Source organism: Musca domestica, unplaced genomic scaffold (assembly GCF_030504385.1).
Source record: "Musca domestica strain aabys unplaced genomic scaffold, Musca_domestica.polishedcontigs.V.1.1 35, whole genome shotgun sequence".
Taxonomy (NCBI): domain Eukaryota; kingdom Metazoa; phylum Arthropoda; class Insecta; order Diptera; family Muscidae; genus Musca; species Musca domestica.
The window spans coordinates 6,432,423-6,447,932 of record NW_026712315.1 but is presented as its reverse complement, the minus strand read 5'-3'; the positions used below and the strand labels follow the sequence as shown (position 1 = coordinate 6,447,932).

General features: G+C 38.6%; 1 protein-coding gene across 2 annotated transcripts in view; it reads left to right on the top strand.

The window, feature by feature from the left end:
• Window positions 1-15,510, top strand: part of LOC131803917 (uncharacterized) — a 289,037-nt gene that overhangs the window by 116,372 nt on the left and 157,155 nt on the right. For both annotated transcript variants that reach the window (XM_059125839.1, XM_059125841.1), the window contains exon 2: window positions 11,734-11,795. The gene's annotated coding sequence lies outside the window, so the exon portion shown is untranslated. The remainder of the gene's footprint in view (window positions 1-11,733; window positions 11,796-15,510) is intronic.

Sequence of the window (15,510 nt, the reverse complement as noted above, 5' to 3'; positions counted from 1 at the left end):
CATTTTGTCGGCTGGCATGGCTTACAACTTGCCTGCCTGGCTGGCTGACTGACTGACTGACTGCCTGCATCTGAACATGTAACTCAGACGCAATTCAATGCAACGTTTGTGTGCCTGTCAGCCAACCAGCCGGCCTGCCTGCTTGTCGACATTCCAACATCTTTGAATGAACGGCCATTTCAAACATGTGGCCAACTAATAAGCCGCCAAGTTATCTGGCTACCATTTGTTTGCTATGCAAAGAGGGGGGATGGGAGTTGGTTGTTGGCTTGAGTGTTGTCTTTGTTAGGCTTGAGGTTAGTTCAGCTGCTGGTATTTATTTGGATATTGAGATTCGAATGGGAGTTATTACTGGGGTTTTTTAAAGTTCTTCTAGAACGAGATTTATTTTAAAACGGTCGGACAGATATAACATATGCTCTTGACAACGGAGGTCTTACCAGCTACTGGTACAAAAATCTGACATTGGTCAATATTTTTGATATTTCCCCAATCATGGATCCCACTCCATTTTGAAATTTTATTTTCTGCTGGTGTAGGGTACAAGCTACATACCCCTGCCGGCTGGAATCTTTGTAATATTTACAACTCGACCAGCGCTTGGAGGAGAGCTATAGAGCTCCAACCATAACATTTACACACACACAATCGCGCTCCATTCAAAAGACGTGTCTTGGCTGATGCTGTCGTTGCTGTTGCATTTGTTGTCATTAGGAATTTTGTAATTTATTGTTGTTGTCGTTTGTTGTTGAAAAATGAAATTAACAGATGCGCTAACAAATGACAGCTTCAAATTGTTATGCGTTTCTTTATTGCTGTTGTTGTCGTTGTTGGCAATGCTTGTAATTGCTGACTACATTTTTGCCAGCCATGTACAATTCCATTACTTCGGAGGAGGTACATGAGGCATCCAGCCGGGTCGTACGTATCCCATGCATATTTATCCGATGTTGCACATGATTGTCTACATGGATGTCAGTGGTGGTGGTTCTGGTAGTGATGTTCATCGTGATGACGATGATGAGGTCTTCATAATCGTCATTATCATCATCATGCCAGTCATCGTTAAGATTTTCCTCTTCTCGTGGGGTTTCGATTTCTTTGATGACTCATTGGCTCGATGGTACTTTGCTGGCAGGCAATTGCCATCGAAACAATGATACTTGCCTCTATCCTAAATCTTCGTCCAATTAAATTATATTGGCTTTATTTGTTGAGGCGATTGTTGTCATCAATGATCAGTAAATTTACACTACAAGTCTGCGATCTATGGACAGTACCATAAGGTATTCTAAAAAAATACTAAAAGTTCTTCTCAAAGAAGACTATTAGGCCCCCAAATGGAAGTTTTCTCATAGGAGATCTGAAGTTCTTCTCCTAGGAGATCTGAAGATCTTCGCTTACAAGTCGTGAATGTATTCTCATAAAAAAGAGTCTTCTCATCTCATATAAGACGCCAAGGTCCTCTCATAGAAAGTCTCTTATGACGACTGAAAATTCTTCTCGAAGGGGAAAGTAAGGTATTCCCATAGATCGGAGACCTTTTCGTAGAAAACGGGAATGTCTTCTCATAGAAGACAGGAAGACCTTGCAATAAAAGACAAGAAAGTCTTCTCGTAAAAGACATGAAGGTCTTCTCATCGAAGAGCTGAGAACATCTTCTCGTAGAAGAGCTGAGAAGATCTATTCATAGAAGAGCAGAGAAATTCTTCTCATAGAAAAGTTGAGGTCCTCTCATCGAAAAGCTGAGAATGTCTTCTCATAGAAGAGCTGAAGAGGTCTTCTCAGGGAAGATCTGATTAGGTCTTCTCATAGAAGAGCCGAATATCTTCCTCTAGACCTGAGCTGCCGGCCTTCTCCTAGAGGAGCTGAAGGTCTTCCCCTAGAAGAGCTGAAGATCTTCTCCTAGAAGAGCTGAAGGTTTTTTCCTAGAAGAGCTAAGAGGGTCTTCTTATCGAAGAGCTGAAGGTCTTCTCATAGATGAGCTGCAGGTCTTCTCATAGGAGAGCTGAGAAGGTCTTCTCATAGAAGAGCTGAGATGGTCTTCTCATAGACGTCTGAAAAAGACTTTTCAGAGAAGAGCTGCAGGTCTCCTCTTAGAGGAGATGCAGGTCTTCTCCAAGATGAGCCGCAGGTCTTCTCCTAGATGAGCTGCAGGTCTTCTCCTAGATGAACTTCAATTCTTCTCCTAGATAAGCTGCAGGTCTTCTCCTAGATGAGCTGCAGGTTTTCTCCTAGATAACTGCAGGTCCTCTCCTAGATGAGCTGCAGGTATTCTCCTAGATAAGCTGCAGGTCTTCTCCTAGAGAAGATGCAGGTCTTCTCCTAGAGAAGATGCAATTCTTCTCCTAGATGAGTTGCAGGTCTTCTCAGCGAAGAGCTGAGAAGGTCTTCTCACAGAAGATTTGAGAAGGTCTTCTCACAGAATAGCTGAGAAGGTCTTCTCACTGAATAGCTGAGAAGGTCTTCTCACAGAAGAGCTGAGAAGGTCTTCTCATAGAAAAGCTGAGAAGGACTTCTCATAAAAAAGCTGAGAAGGACTTCTCATAGAAAAGCTGAGAAGGACTTCTCATGGTCTCCTCTTGAAAGATCAGAGATTTTCTCCTAGAAGAGTTTAAGGTTTTTTCCTAGACTGGCTGAAGGTCTTCGTCTTAGAAGAGCTGAAGGTCTTTGTTGAAAAAGAGCTGAAAGTCTTTATCGAAGAAGAGCTGAAGGAATTCGTCTTAGAAGAGCTGAGAAGGTCTTCTCAGTTCTTCCCTTTAGCTCTTCTCTTGGAAGATTTGTAACTCTTCTCTTAAAATACTAGAATAAATTCTTTAACGTGATCGGATTGCCTTATCAAAGAAGATCCTTAAATCGTTTGGTATAAGACTAGAAGGTGTTCTCATATAACTCCTTTTTTTATTCTGGACACCTGTTACCCATGGGTAAAAATAAGGGAACTCCTATCCCTACAAAGTCTTCCACATTAACGTATTTAACACTGGTCTCTATCCCTTTCTCCATTCTCGTCTTGGGTTGCAATGATAATTCAGTGAATATATTTTGATTGTTTACCAACAAACTACGCAACTTTTCTGCACGCATCCCATACACCACACTTGTGGTGAAAACATGGAATAATATTTTATGCGGAACTAAAATTTCCATTGAATTTTATGAAAATGAAAAAAGTTTTGCCTATTTTCCTGAGAATTGAGAATATATTATTGCGTTTCTCGCATAACAAAAATCCCGAACTTAATTCGGCCATATGTTAAACAAATTAAAACAGCAGCAACAACACCAGCTGCTGTGACGTTGATTATGTTATGGAGGAGGATCGTTTTAGGGTCTCACGCTGATGAAGATTGAAGCTGGTGAAGTTATTAGAAAAATCATGTGAATGGCTTTCATTCTCTCATTTTTTTGTTTGGGTTTTTTTTGTTATTTCATTTCGTTTCAATGGACATTGAAATGTAACAGATTGTTGTCGTTGTTGCTGGCTTAAGTTGCTGTTATTGCCCTCTTCTTGCTTTGGCATTGTATTTCGCACACACCGTGAAGTTCATGAAGAAGACATGGACATGGAACTTCACTTTGATGCGTTCAATGTGTGTTCGTTCGAATCTTTGGTTTTGTTATTGTTTTTGTTTCTGGATAAATAAATAAATGGTATTGAATTCTGGGAAAATACTACTTGAACACACACACAAACACACCCACACAACAATGCATTTAAGAAAACACCAGTAACAACAATGGGTTGAAAGCCAAATAAACTTTAGCCATATGCTGAGGGACAGCTTTACAGGGCACGGAGCTCATTACTTTTCCCCATGTGTGGTAGTGTTAATTGAAAATATGAAGAAGAAGAAGTAGATGACGAACAATGGATCGGGAGTATCCTATTATAAACGCTATGGGAGGCAATGAAATTGATTGCATAAACATTACGCTGGAGAAGAAGAAGAAGTGGCTAAAGAGAAGGAATAGGACCAGAAGCGATGATGATGACGAGTTATTGTAGAATCAATATATGGTTCTTTAATTTAAGAATAATTCAATTTTTAATGATTGACAACGATTTCGGACTAAAATGAATGTTCATTAGAAAAAAATATTTATTTATAGAAATGTCCGGAAATGGTACATATTCGACATACCCATCTGGCAACGCCATAACTTTTGACAGAGATGTCACATCGCTTAATGACATACCGCGTTTGAAGCGTCAGTCCAAGCAGATTTTTACCATGAACCAATACACGCCACGCGAGCGCTCTGAAATTTACATTCAACAGAAGAAGTCAATTGTGAAAACTCAACGTGCTTTTCAAACATTAAACAAGTAAAAAAGTATCGGTCGGTTTTGCCGACAGATTTATACCCTCAGCCCTCTTTACCCTCTATGGAGTGAGTTTTGAAAGAATCGGTCAATATTGTCCATTTCGTATCCCACCTAAATAAATATGATATAAATATTATTATATATAAAAAATAAATTATAGCAGATGGATATAGCAATTGTAAAGAATCGCTGAGTGGATCGCAATTTATGATAGATACAAATATTGGAAATTGTGTCCCTTTGTGGGTGAGGTACCAGAATGTGTTCGCAGATATATAGCATTTTCACAACAGATCTGGTGTTAGTAAAAATTTTTGAATGTGTGAAATTTGAAGAGAGTTGGATCCTTATTTCGCTTTCTTTGAGTGTTATGTTTTTCAAAACTAGATTATTGCTTCCCTTTCTGTGCAGAAAATATATATTTTTAAAATATCGACCATTTGTGGGCGAGGTACCAGAAGAAGTGGATCGATGTACTCCATCTTAACACCAGACCTTGGCTAATAAAATGATTGGGATGGGTAAAATTTGAAGACAATCGAACTCTTAAATCACATTTTATGAGAGTTGTAATTATTCAAAATTTGGACCATTTGTAGGGGAGGTACTTGAAGGAGTAAACCGATATTGTCCATTTTCGGACCAGACCTAGCACTGAATCAAATATTAGAATTTGCAAAGTTGGAGCAAAATCGGATTATCCCTTCCTTTCTGTGAAAAAAATATATTTTTTGCAAATTTCGACCTTTGTTGGGGGAGGTACCACAAGGAGTGGACCGATATGGCTCATCTTAACACCAGACCTTGGGTTAATATAAATATTGGGTTGTGTAAAATTTGAAGACAATCGGACTCTTAAATCACATTTTATGAGAGTTGTAATTATTCAAAATTTTGACAATTTGTGTGGGAGGTACCAGAAGGAGTGGATCGATATTGCCCATCTCCGAACTCGATCTAAGTTTGACAAAAATATTACGATGTACCAAGTTTTGACCAAATCGGATACTCCCTTCGAGAGTTATCGTGCGCACCAGCCAGACAGACAGACGGACGGACGGACATCGATAGATCGACTCCAAATGTTCTGAAACGGATTTAGTCCAAAGAGACCTAGGGTCTAAAACCGTTATTTCGACTAGACACATTTTGACCGTATCAACTGATATATACCCTCTGTAGCCATATGGCTGAGGGTATAAAAATGTGAGAAGGGCGCCTTCTAAGAACACCATTAAGCGTTTATACGAAAAATTTTCGACTGGTAAGGCTCTTTCTAATCCGAAGGGGCCATATAAAAGTCGACCAAGGCGATCGGCCGAGAATATCGCTGCCGTACGAGCCAGTGTTGAGAGGTCCCCAAAAACATCCCAAAAACGCCGTTCTCAGCAGTTGGGCATGGCTCGGTCCACTTTACAACGGATTATTCGCATTGATTTGTACAAAATTCAATTGACGCAAAGAATATTGCCTGCGGACAAGCCTCGTCGATTGGAATGGGCCCAAAAGTCCGTCGAATATGGGCAAACATGTACATGAAATCCGTAAAAAATAATTAATAAATAAACACCACTTATAAACGAAGATTCTAAACAGAACATTAAATAAGATCGGCCCATCCAAAAGTCAACAATTGTAAGAAAATAGGTTACAAAGAATCAATCGCTTTTGCCGACAGATTTACATATACCCCCAGTCAATGTTCGATTATTTAAATATATTTTGACTTCAGTTTTGATTATTCAAATTTTTGAACCTCTATGCAGTAGGTTTGGACTATATCGACTCCTTCCATCACTTCATGTGAGATATCTGATAATTGTTTTTTAGAGAATATTAAGAAGTACCTGAGGTATTACATGTAGCGAATCGAATAATTCCATTTTTCCACTTCATCTAATACAGATACCAATATTTGTATGGGACAAAATTACAAGAAAATCGAACATTTCTATCCAATTCTATGCGAAATCATAAATTCCATATTCATCTCAGGTTTGTGGTTAAGAGAAATATTTAGATGTAGCAAGTCGCAAAGAATCGCCTACTTGTTTTGCAAGTTATGACATATATAAGTATAGGAAATTGTGACCCTTTGTGTGTGAGGTACCAGAAAGAAGTTGGCAGATGTACCGGGTGAGATGAAAACAAACTGCAACAAAGTCAAACGCCACATTTTTTTACCATTTTTTGTCAAATTTTATTGAATAAAAGCAAAAAATGTCCGAAATAGAATCAAATTTTAGAATAAGTTTAGATTTGTCCGAATTGGACACCTTTGGCACGAATTATGGCCTTCAAACGGCCTATGAAACCGTCACACGCTGCCCGAATATTGCTCTGCTGTATTTTGGCCCATTCCCGTCGAAGCACTTGCTTGAGGTGATCGACACTTTGATATTTTTAGTGTCAACCTTGCTTTCCAAAATACATCAGACACAATAGTCCAACGGATTGGTATCCAGAGATTTTGGTGGCCATTGTGCGCTAGAAATTAAGCAAGGAACCTCATTTTGTTACCATTCTTGGGTGACGCGTGCTGAATGCGTTGATGTTGAGTCCTGTTCGGATGTCCTCCAGAATATTTTCGCGATAATATTCGGCATTTTTTCTGAAGCCATGGTCGATTAATACGAATCAATTAATACGGGAGAGCGACCATCGGCTGTTATGGCGGCCCACACCATCGCCATGACCCGCGCTTGAGTTCTGGTGGTCAACCAAAGTTGCACATTTTCAGCTGACCTCTTTGGCAAGTAAACACGATCATTTTGTTAGTTTACAAACTGCCGGACAACGAATGTTTTCTTATCGGAGAAAACCAAATTCGGCAGTTCACCACTTTCGGCCAAGCGAAGCAACTTTTTAGCTCCTTAGCGGTGTAAGTTTTTGGACTTTTTGGAATTTCAATTGCTTTACCCCGAGCTCATTTTTCAATATTTGCCGAATGGAATATTGCGATATGTTCAGCTGACGAGCCATTTTCCGGCCACTGCGACGCGGGTTTCGATCAAGTCGCTTGTTTATTTTTCGAACCATTTCTGCTGATGTTGCTGTTTTATTCCGTCCACTTCCTTGAAGTCGGGCTACGCTACCAGTATCACGGTAACGAGCGATGGTATGAGACACAAAAGATTTATTCACATTTAAATGCTGGAGTGCTCTGACGACAGCAACTTGTGGTTTTCCAGCCAAATATAAAGAAATCACACTATCACGCTTGAATTCCACCGCGAATTACGTTTTTTTATTGGAAAATTCTCACAAAAAGGCTTTTGTACGCTTGTAAACAATAGTAAGAACTGTCACTTGAGTAATTTTAACAGCTGTCGGACGAGTGGTGTAGAAATGACAGCAGTCTGAATTTGGTTGCAGTTTTTTCATCTCACCCTGTGTATCATCTTCATAAGAGACCTTGTGTTAGCAAAAATGTTTTGGATGTGTGAAATTTGAAGAGGTTGGATGCTTATTTCGGATTTTATGATCGTTTTTGTTATTCTAAACTTTGACCCTTTGTGGGGGAGGTACCAGAAAGAATGGTCCGATCTCTACCATCTTTCTAACAAATCTTGTTTTGATAGATATAATGAGATATGCCAAGTCTGAATGGAATCGGGTGTTAACTTCGAGTTTTATGAGCTTCATAAATGTTCAAAATTTTGACCCTTTGTGGGGGAGGTACCAGAAGGAGTGGACCGATATTATCCATTTTCTTACCTGACATAGCAGTAATACAAAGATTAGCATTTGCAAGGTTGGATCAAAATCGGATAATTATCCTCTTTCTCTTTCTGTGCAAAAAATATATTCTTTGAAAATATTGAACTTTTTTGGGGGAGGTACCAGAAGGAGTGGACCGATATTGCCTATCTTCGCACTCGATCTAAGTTTGACAATCATAGTACTATTTATCAAGTTTGGATCAAATCGGATACTCCCTTTGACAGTTGTCGTGTTCACCAGCCATACAGACAGACGGACGGTTGGATATCGCTAGATCGACTCCAGATGACCTGAAATGGATTTGGTTTAAGGAGACCTAGGGTCTTCGATGAGACTCGTTTTGGCCGTATCAAGTGATATATAACTTTTGTAGCCTATTCGTTCATTAAATACCAAATATAGTACTTTTCGTACAATTAGTACACATTTCCGAATCCTCCTTCATGTGTCCAGGATATACATGCACTGCGACGATAATAATAAATTTCGGATTTCGAGCGCTATCCAATATCAAATTGTGCAAATATAGTACTTTTCTCCTGGTATCAATTTCCAAAACCACTTCTTTATCACAATCCAACCATCACCGGGGACCGCAATACAAAATGTCAAAATTCCAGCTTCAACCGTTCACCCTAAACCAAACTGTTTCAAATTTAGTACCATTTAGAACAGTTCGCACACTTAGTACCCTTTTTAAAAATCACCTTCATATCTCAAACTTGTTTCCCATACTACATTTTAAGGTTTTTCCTCTTTAAGACCCTATAATTCTAAATTGCACTAAATCCAGTGCATTTCCCTACTCTTGGCACACGTATATTAGAATTTCAAAATACCCTGTAGTTTGTCTATCCTACACAACATCAACATTCATTTTTTTCAAAACCACTTCATATCTCAAACCCTACATGCCAATATCGACCATAATTTAAACTTGAGTACAATTTAGTGTCTTTCGTACATAACCGGTACGTTTTTCTAAAACCAATTTCATACCACAACACTACATACCAATTCTGACCCATTCACAAATCTAACTTTATCCGTACAATCAGTCCAAAATTTTGTACCATTTATTACCTTTTGTACTCTTGTAGTACTTATTTCTAAAAATCATTTCAAATACCAGCTTTATAGGTTCACCCAAATCCAATTTGTACCAAAATTTAGTACAATTTAGTATAGAGAAGTACGTATTTCTAAAAGTTCCTAAATAACCCAATCCTATAATCCAACAGTGAACTTAGTTCGAAATTTCAGGATTACAGCCCTATCGGTTCGCACAAACCCGAATTGTACCTGATGGAGTACACATAAGTACGAATTTCCCTAACTTCCTACGTACCCCAATCCTACACTCCAAACGCCCAAAACTACCTGCATATGATCCCATAGAAATTCTATTTTTAAATTTCAAAATTACAGCTCTCTAGGTTCACCATAATTCTAATATGTACCAAATTTAGTACTATTCAGTACACATGAGTGGAGATTTACGCAACAACCTGCATCATACAATCCAATAGAAGTTTTATTTCCCAATTTCAAGATTCCAATCCTATCGCTTTACTCAAAACCAAAATTTAGCAAATTTAGTACCACTTAGTTTACATAAATACGAATTTACAAAGCTTCATGCAGAAGTCAAACGTACACTCCCACAGTAATCCCAATTAAAAATTTCACGATTCCAACTCTATCGGTTCCCTCAAAATTTATATTGTAACCAATTTAGTACCAATTGTAACATAAATGCGAATTTCAGAAATTACTTTTATATCTCAGTTCTAGAATGCAATGGTAATTTCTTTCTTAATTTCAGAATTCCAGCTCTATGGGTTCACCGAAATCGAAAGTGTACCAATTTTTGTACCATTCAGTCCTTTTTGTGGACATAAGTACAAATTGTAAAAACTACCTCCAAGTCAAGTCAAGTACAAAATTTAGTACTGTTTAGTAATTTTGTTCTACCCTCCACCTTGGAAGGGAGGGTATATTAACTTTGTCATTCCGTTTGTAGCATCCTTAAATATTCGTCGTAGACCCCATAAAGTATAAATTCAGCGTAAAATTCTAAGTCGATTTAACGATGTCCGTCTGTCTGTCTGTTGAAATCACCATACAGCCCACATTATTTGACGTAGAGCGCCAAAAGTTAGCAGAGCAATTTGTATTGTGTCTAGGATGGTTGGTATTGAAAATGAGATATATCGGTACACGTTCTGGTATAGTCCCCATATAACGGCACCTCCCGATATTCGGTATTTTGATGATTTATGCCACATTTTTTCGCGGATTTTTCTGAAAATTGGTATTTGTAGGTCATAGCCTGAGCGTGTGGCAAAACATTGCATGTATAGGTCCACGCTCTGGTGTAGTCCCCATATAACGGTACCTTCCGATATTCGGTATTTTGATGATTTATGTCACATTTTTTTCACGGATTTGTCTGAAAATTGGCATTTGTAGGTCACAACGGGTACCTGTGCGTGTGGCAAAACATTGCATGTATAGGTCCACGTTTTGGTATAGCCCCCATAAAAAGGTACCTCCCGATATTCGGTATTTTAATTTTTTTTGCCACATTTTTTCACGGATTTGTCTGAAAATTGGCATTTGTAGGTCACAACGGGTACCTGTGCGTGTGGCAAAACATTGCATGTATAGGTCCACGTTTTGGTATAGCCCCCATAAAAAGGTACCTCCCGATATTCGGTATTTTAATTTTTTTTGCCACATTTTTTCACGGATTTGTCTGAAAATTGGTATTTGTAGGTCACAACGGGTACCTGTGCGTGTGGCAAAACATTGCATGTATAGGTCCACGTTTTGGTATAGCCCCCATATAAAGGTACCTCCCGATATTCGGTATTTTGATGGTCTTTCCCACATTTTTTCACTGATTTGTCTAAAAATTGGTATTTGTGAGTCATAAAGGGTCCTAGTTCGTGTGGCGAAACATTGTATGTATAGGTCTACGTTTCGATAGGGTCGCCATCTAACGGTACCTCCCAATATTCGGTATTGTAATGATTTTTGACACATTTTTTTCAAGAATTTCTCTGAAAATTGGTAGTTGTAGATCATAATGGGTCCCAGTTCGTGTGGCGAGTCATTGTAATTATAGGTCCACGTATCCACGCATGATACGAAATGGTACCAAAAGTAGTACTTTTTGTGCTTTTCATACACTTGCAGTGCGAATTTCCAAAAACCATTTGGTACATCTATCATACACTGCATGAGTGATCCCTAATTCCAAATTTAGTTCTACATCTACTACTTCCTCAAATACAAAGGGTACCGTATTTAGTACTCGTTAGTACTTTTAGTACCGTTCTAGTATCAAGAACGGTACGAACGGTCCTTCGGACCGAGAGTGATCCTCACCCAAAATTTCAAGATTTTAGCTTCAGCCGTTTCGTCCGGACGTTGACGTTAAATCGTTAAGTCAGTCAGTCAGTCAGTCAGTCAGTCAAGACATCCCTAAAATAGTTCGTACTATTTAGTACATTTTGTTCCCCTATAGAGCATATCTTCAAAGAGCAAGTTTCATCAAATGCCTACTCTCCACTTTATTTCGCGATCGCTGTTCTACACCGAACTTTCTGGAAATCGAAACACATTTTCACTTCCTCTCATAACCAATTTCTTTCTCTCTTTCTTTTTTTTTGCAGATTGTCGGCCGTTCTTTAATCCTACAAGACCTACAAAGAAACTTTCATCTGGCAAATTAAAGGTAAATATTTTTCACATTCAAAAATCCACATAACTTCTGCCAAATTTCTCTACATATTTACACTCACAAAGCACTCCCAACCTTCTAAATATTTAAGCAGATTATTTAATTGCCAACATGCACTTGGTTGTAGACATTGATTCCACTAAATTCGACGCCAAAGCACTTAAATCCCAAGAATTCTAATCGGAATTCCAAACCCCAGTAAATGCCGCGTTAATCCCTAAACAAATTTCAATCAATGCTTCGATTGGCCGGCTAAAATGCTAATCGAACAAACAGAAGACCAACAACAGTTGGTTGTGTAATGCCAATGGCGATGGCGTTGATGACCCTAAGCAAATTGCGAAGCAGCGTAATTAATCGCTGTTGTTAGTTAAATGCTTAAATGTTGCGTTAGTGGCCTTCTTACCTCCCCCCTCCCAATCAAACTGCCATTCCGACTAAGTGGTGGGAGTGCCACCCATGGCCATTGTTTAATGTCCAAAGCACACCCTTTCTTTCCATTCTCTACGGCCACCATTCCATTGCTGAAGTTCGACCAACCGACCCCCGCCATGCGAATGACAATGGGTCAGCACATAATAGATGGTAATAGTCATCAAATGCTCATATGTGTCGGCATGTGCGTATGTGTTAGTATTGTGAGTGTCTTATTGGGGAAGTTCGTTAAATTCTCCGATTATTTGTCTAATTCCAAATTACTGCTTATCAATGAACTGCACTTAATTTGAGTATTGGTTTTTATTGAATTTTAACATGACATTAATTACGCAAGAATGGTTGGGGAGGCGGAGGAGATGAAAAGAATTTCAATGGAAGACGTCTTCCTACCCCACTATGTGGGCGGTTGGGACCCCATTTACCAAGGCAGTAAATATTCTTAACAATTATATTTCTTTAGAAGCAGGTCTAGGAAGAAGTATCCATTTTCGATCTAAATTAAGTACATAAATCGGAATGTGAGAAGTTCGTAAAATCAGGAATTTATTTAATCTCTAGGGATTTTCGAAAAAAAATTCCTATGTGGGAAAATCAGGACAAATTTCACATGTTTTGGGTGTAAAAATATGGGTACATTTGACTCCATAACCACATAAAGGCCTTCTATACGACCTTATTAAGGTGTTTTAGAGGACGTTTTAAAGGACTTCTATAAGATCTTTGTATATCTCTCATCCCAAAGCTCAGACCTTTCTAAAGCTCTTTAAGAGCTTTCTATAAGACCTTTCCCAAGGTTTTTATATGAGTCCCTTCTGACGCTCTTCTGTGATACCTTTGAGGACCTATCCAAAGCTCTTCTGTAAGACCTTTCCAAAGCTCTTCTGTAAGACCTTTCCAAAGCTCTTCTGTAAGACCTTTCCAAAGCTCTTCTGTAAGACCTTTCCAAAGCTCTTCTATAAGACCTTTGCAAATCTCTCTGACGTTCTTAAAGGTCGTCTATAAGACATTTCTAAAGATCTGCTTTAAGACTCCACATCCGTCTATTATATCGATTAAATATTTCCTATCAATCCTTTCTAATGCTCTTCTTTCTGAAGCTCTTCTAAAAGACATTTCTGAAGCTCTTCTATAGGACCTTTCTAAAGGCCTTCCATAAGACCTTTCTGAAGCTCCTCAGTAAGACCTTTCTGAAGGTCTTCTATAAGACTTTTCTAAAGGTCTTCTATAAGACCTTTCTAAAGGTCTGAAGCTCCTCAATAAGACCTTTCTGAAGCTCCTCAATAAGACCTTTCTGAAGGTCTTCTATAAGACCTTTCTAAAGGTCTTCCATAAGACCTTTCTAAAGCTCCTCAATTAGACCTTTCTGAAGGTCTTCTATAAGACCTTTCTAAAGCTCTTCTTTAAGACCTTTCTAAAGGTCTTCTTTAAGACCTTTCTAGAGCTCTTCTTTAAGACCTTTCCAAAGCTTTTCTTTAAGACCTTTCCAAAGCTCTTCTTTAAGACCTTTCCAAACTCTACCATAATACCTTTTTAAAGCTCTTATATAAGAACATTCTAAAGCTTTTTAAGGCATTTCTAAATGTTTTCTACAAGAAATATCCAAAGCTCTTCTGTAACCCTATGTAAAGCTCTTCCTTAAGACCTTCTATGAGACCTTTCCAAAGCTCCACTATAAGACCTTCCTAAAGGCCTTCTTTAAGACCTTTCTAGAGGTCTTCTTTAAGATTTTCTAAATGTCTTCTGCAAGACCTTTGTAAAGGTATTATGTAAGACCTTCTAAAGATCTTTTTTAATACCTTTTAAAAGTCATCTATAGGAGCTTTTCTAAGTCCTTAAAAGTTCTTTAAAATCTTTTAAAGATATTTTATTTTGTTCTTTCATCTTATTCTTATAGAGTATTTTTTTTTAATTGTCATCTATAAGTCCTTTATAGGGGGGGCAGACAGAGGTCTTGTCTGCTATAGGATCTCTTTACAGGGTGAGATAAAAAACTGCAACAAAGTCAAATGCCCTAATTTTTCAATTTTTTTTTAACATTTTATTGAATGAAAGCAAAAAATGTCGGAAATAGCATCAAATTTTAGAATAAGTTCAGATTTGTTAGAATTGGTCACCTTTGGCACGAATTATGGCCTTCAAACGGCTAATGAAACTGCCACACGTTGCTCGAATGTTGTTCTGTGGTATTTTGGCCCATTCCCGAAAAAGCGCTTTTTTGGGGTGGCCGACACTATGATATTTTTTAGTGCTAACCTTGCTATTGCTTCAGACACAATAGTCCAACGGATTGGTATGCGGAGATTTTGGTGCACATTGCTGCGCTGGAAATGAAGCGAGGAACCTCATTTTATAACAATTCTTGGCTGGCGTGTGCTGAGTGCAATGGTGCTGAGTCCTGTTGAAATGTCCAGGGTCTGCGGCCAAAATGTTTGCATGCCCAAGGCATACCCTCCAGAATATTTTCGCGATAATATTCGGTATTTATTCTAATACCACGGTCGATTAATACGAGCGGTAGCGACCATCGGCTGTTATGGCGGCCCACACCATCACCATGGTCGGCGCTTGAGTTCTGGTGGCCAATTGAAGGTGCACATTTTCAACTAAACTCTTTGGCAAGTAAACACCATCATTTTGTTTTGTTGTTTACAAACTTCTGGACAACGAATGTTTTCACATCGGAGAAAATCAAATTCGGCAGTTCACCACTTTCGGCCAAGCGAAGCAACTCTTTAGCTCTTTTGAGTCTATTTTCTTTCTGTTGCGGTGTAAGTTCTTACACTTTTTGGAATTTCAAAGGCTTTTCCCCGAGCTCATTTTTCAATATTGGCCGAATGGAATATTGCGATATGTTCAGCTCCCAAGCCATTTTTCGGCCACTGCCGAAAGTCGCTTCTTTACTGCTGTTTGTCGGATGTTGCTGTTTTCTTCCGTCCACTTCCTTGACGTCGGGCTTCGCTACTAATATCACGGTAAGATGACGAGCAATGGTACGAGACACAAAAGATTTATTCACATTTAAATGCTGGAGTGCTCTTACGATAGCCACTTGTGGTTTTCCAGCCAAATACAAAGAAATCACACTATCACGCATGAATTCCAGCACGAATAACTTTTTTTCTGGAAAATTCTCAGCAAAATGCTCTTGTACGCTTGTAAACAATATAATGAGCTGTCACTGGAATAATTTTAACAGCTGTCGGACTAGTGGCTTAGAGATGATAGCAGTCTGAAGTTGGTTGCAGTTTTATTTCAGACTTACTAAATGTCT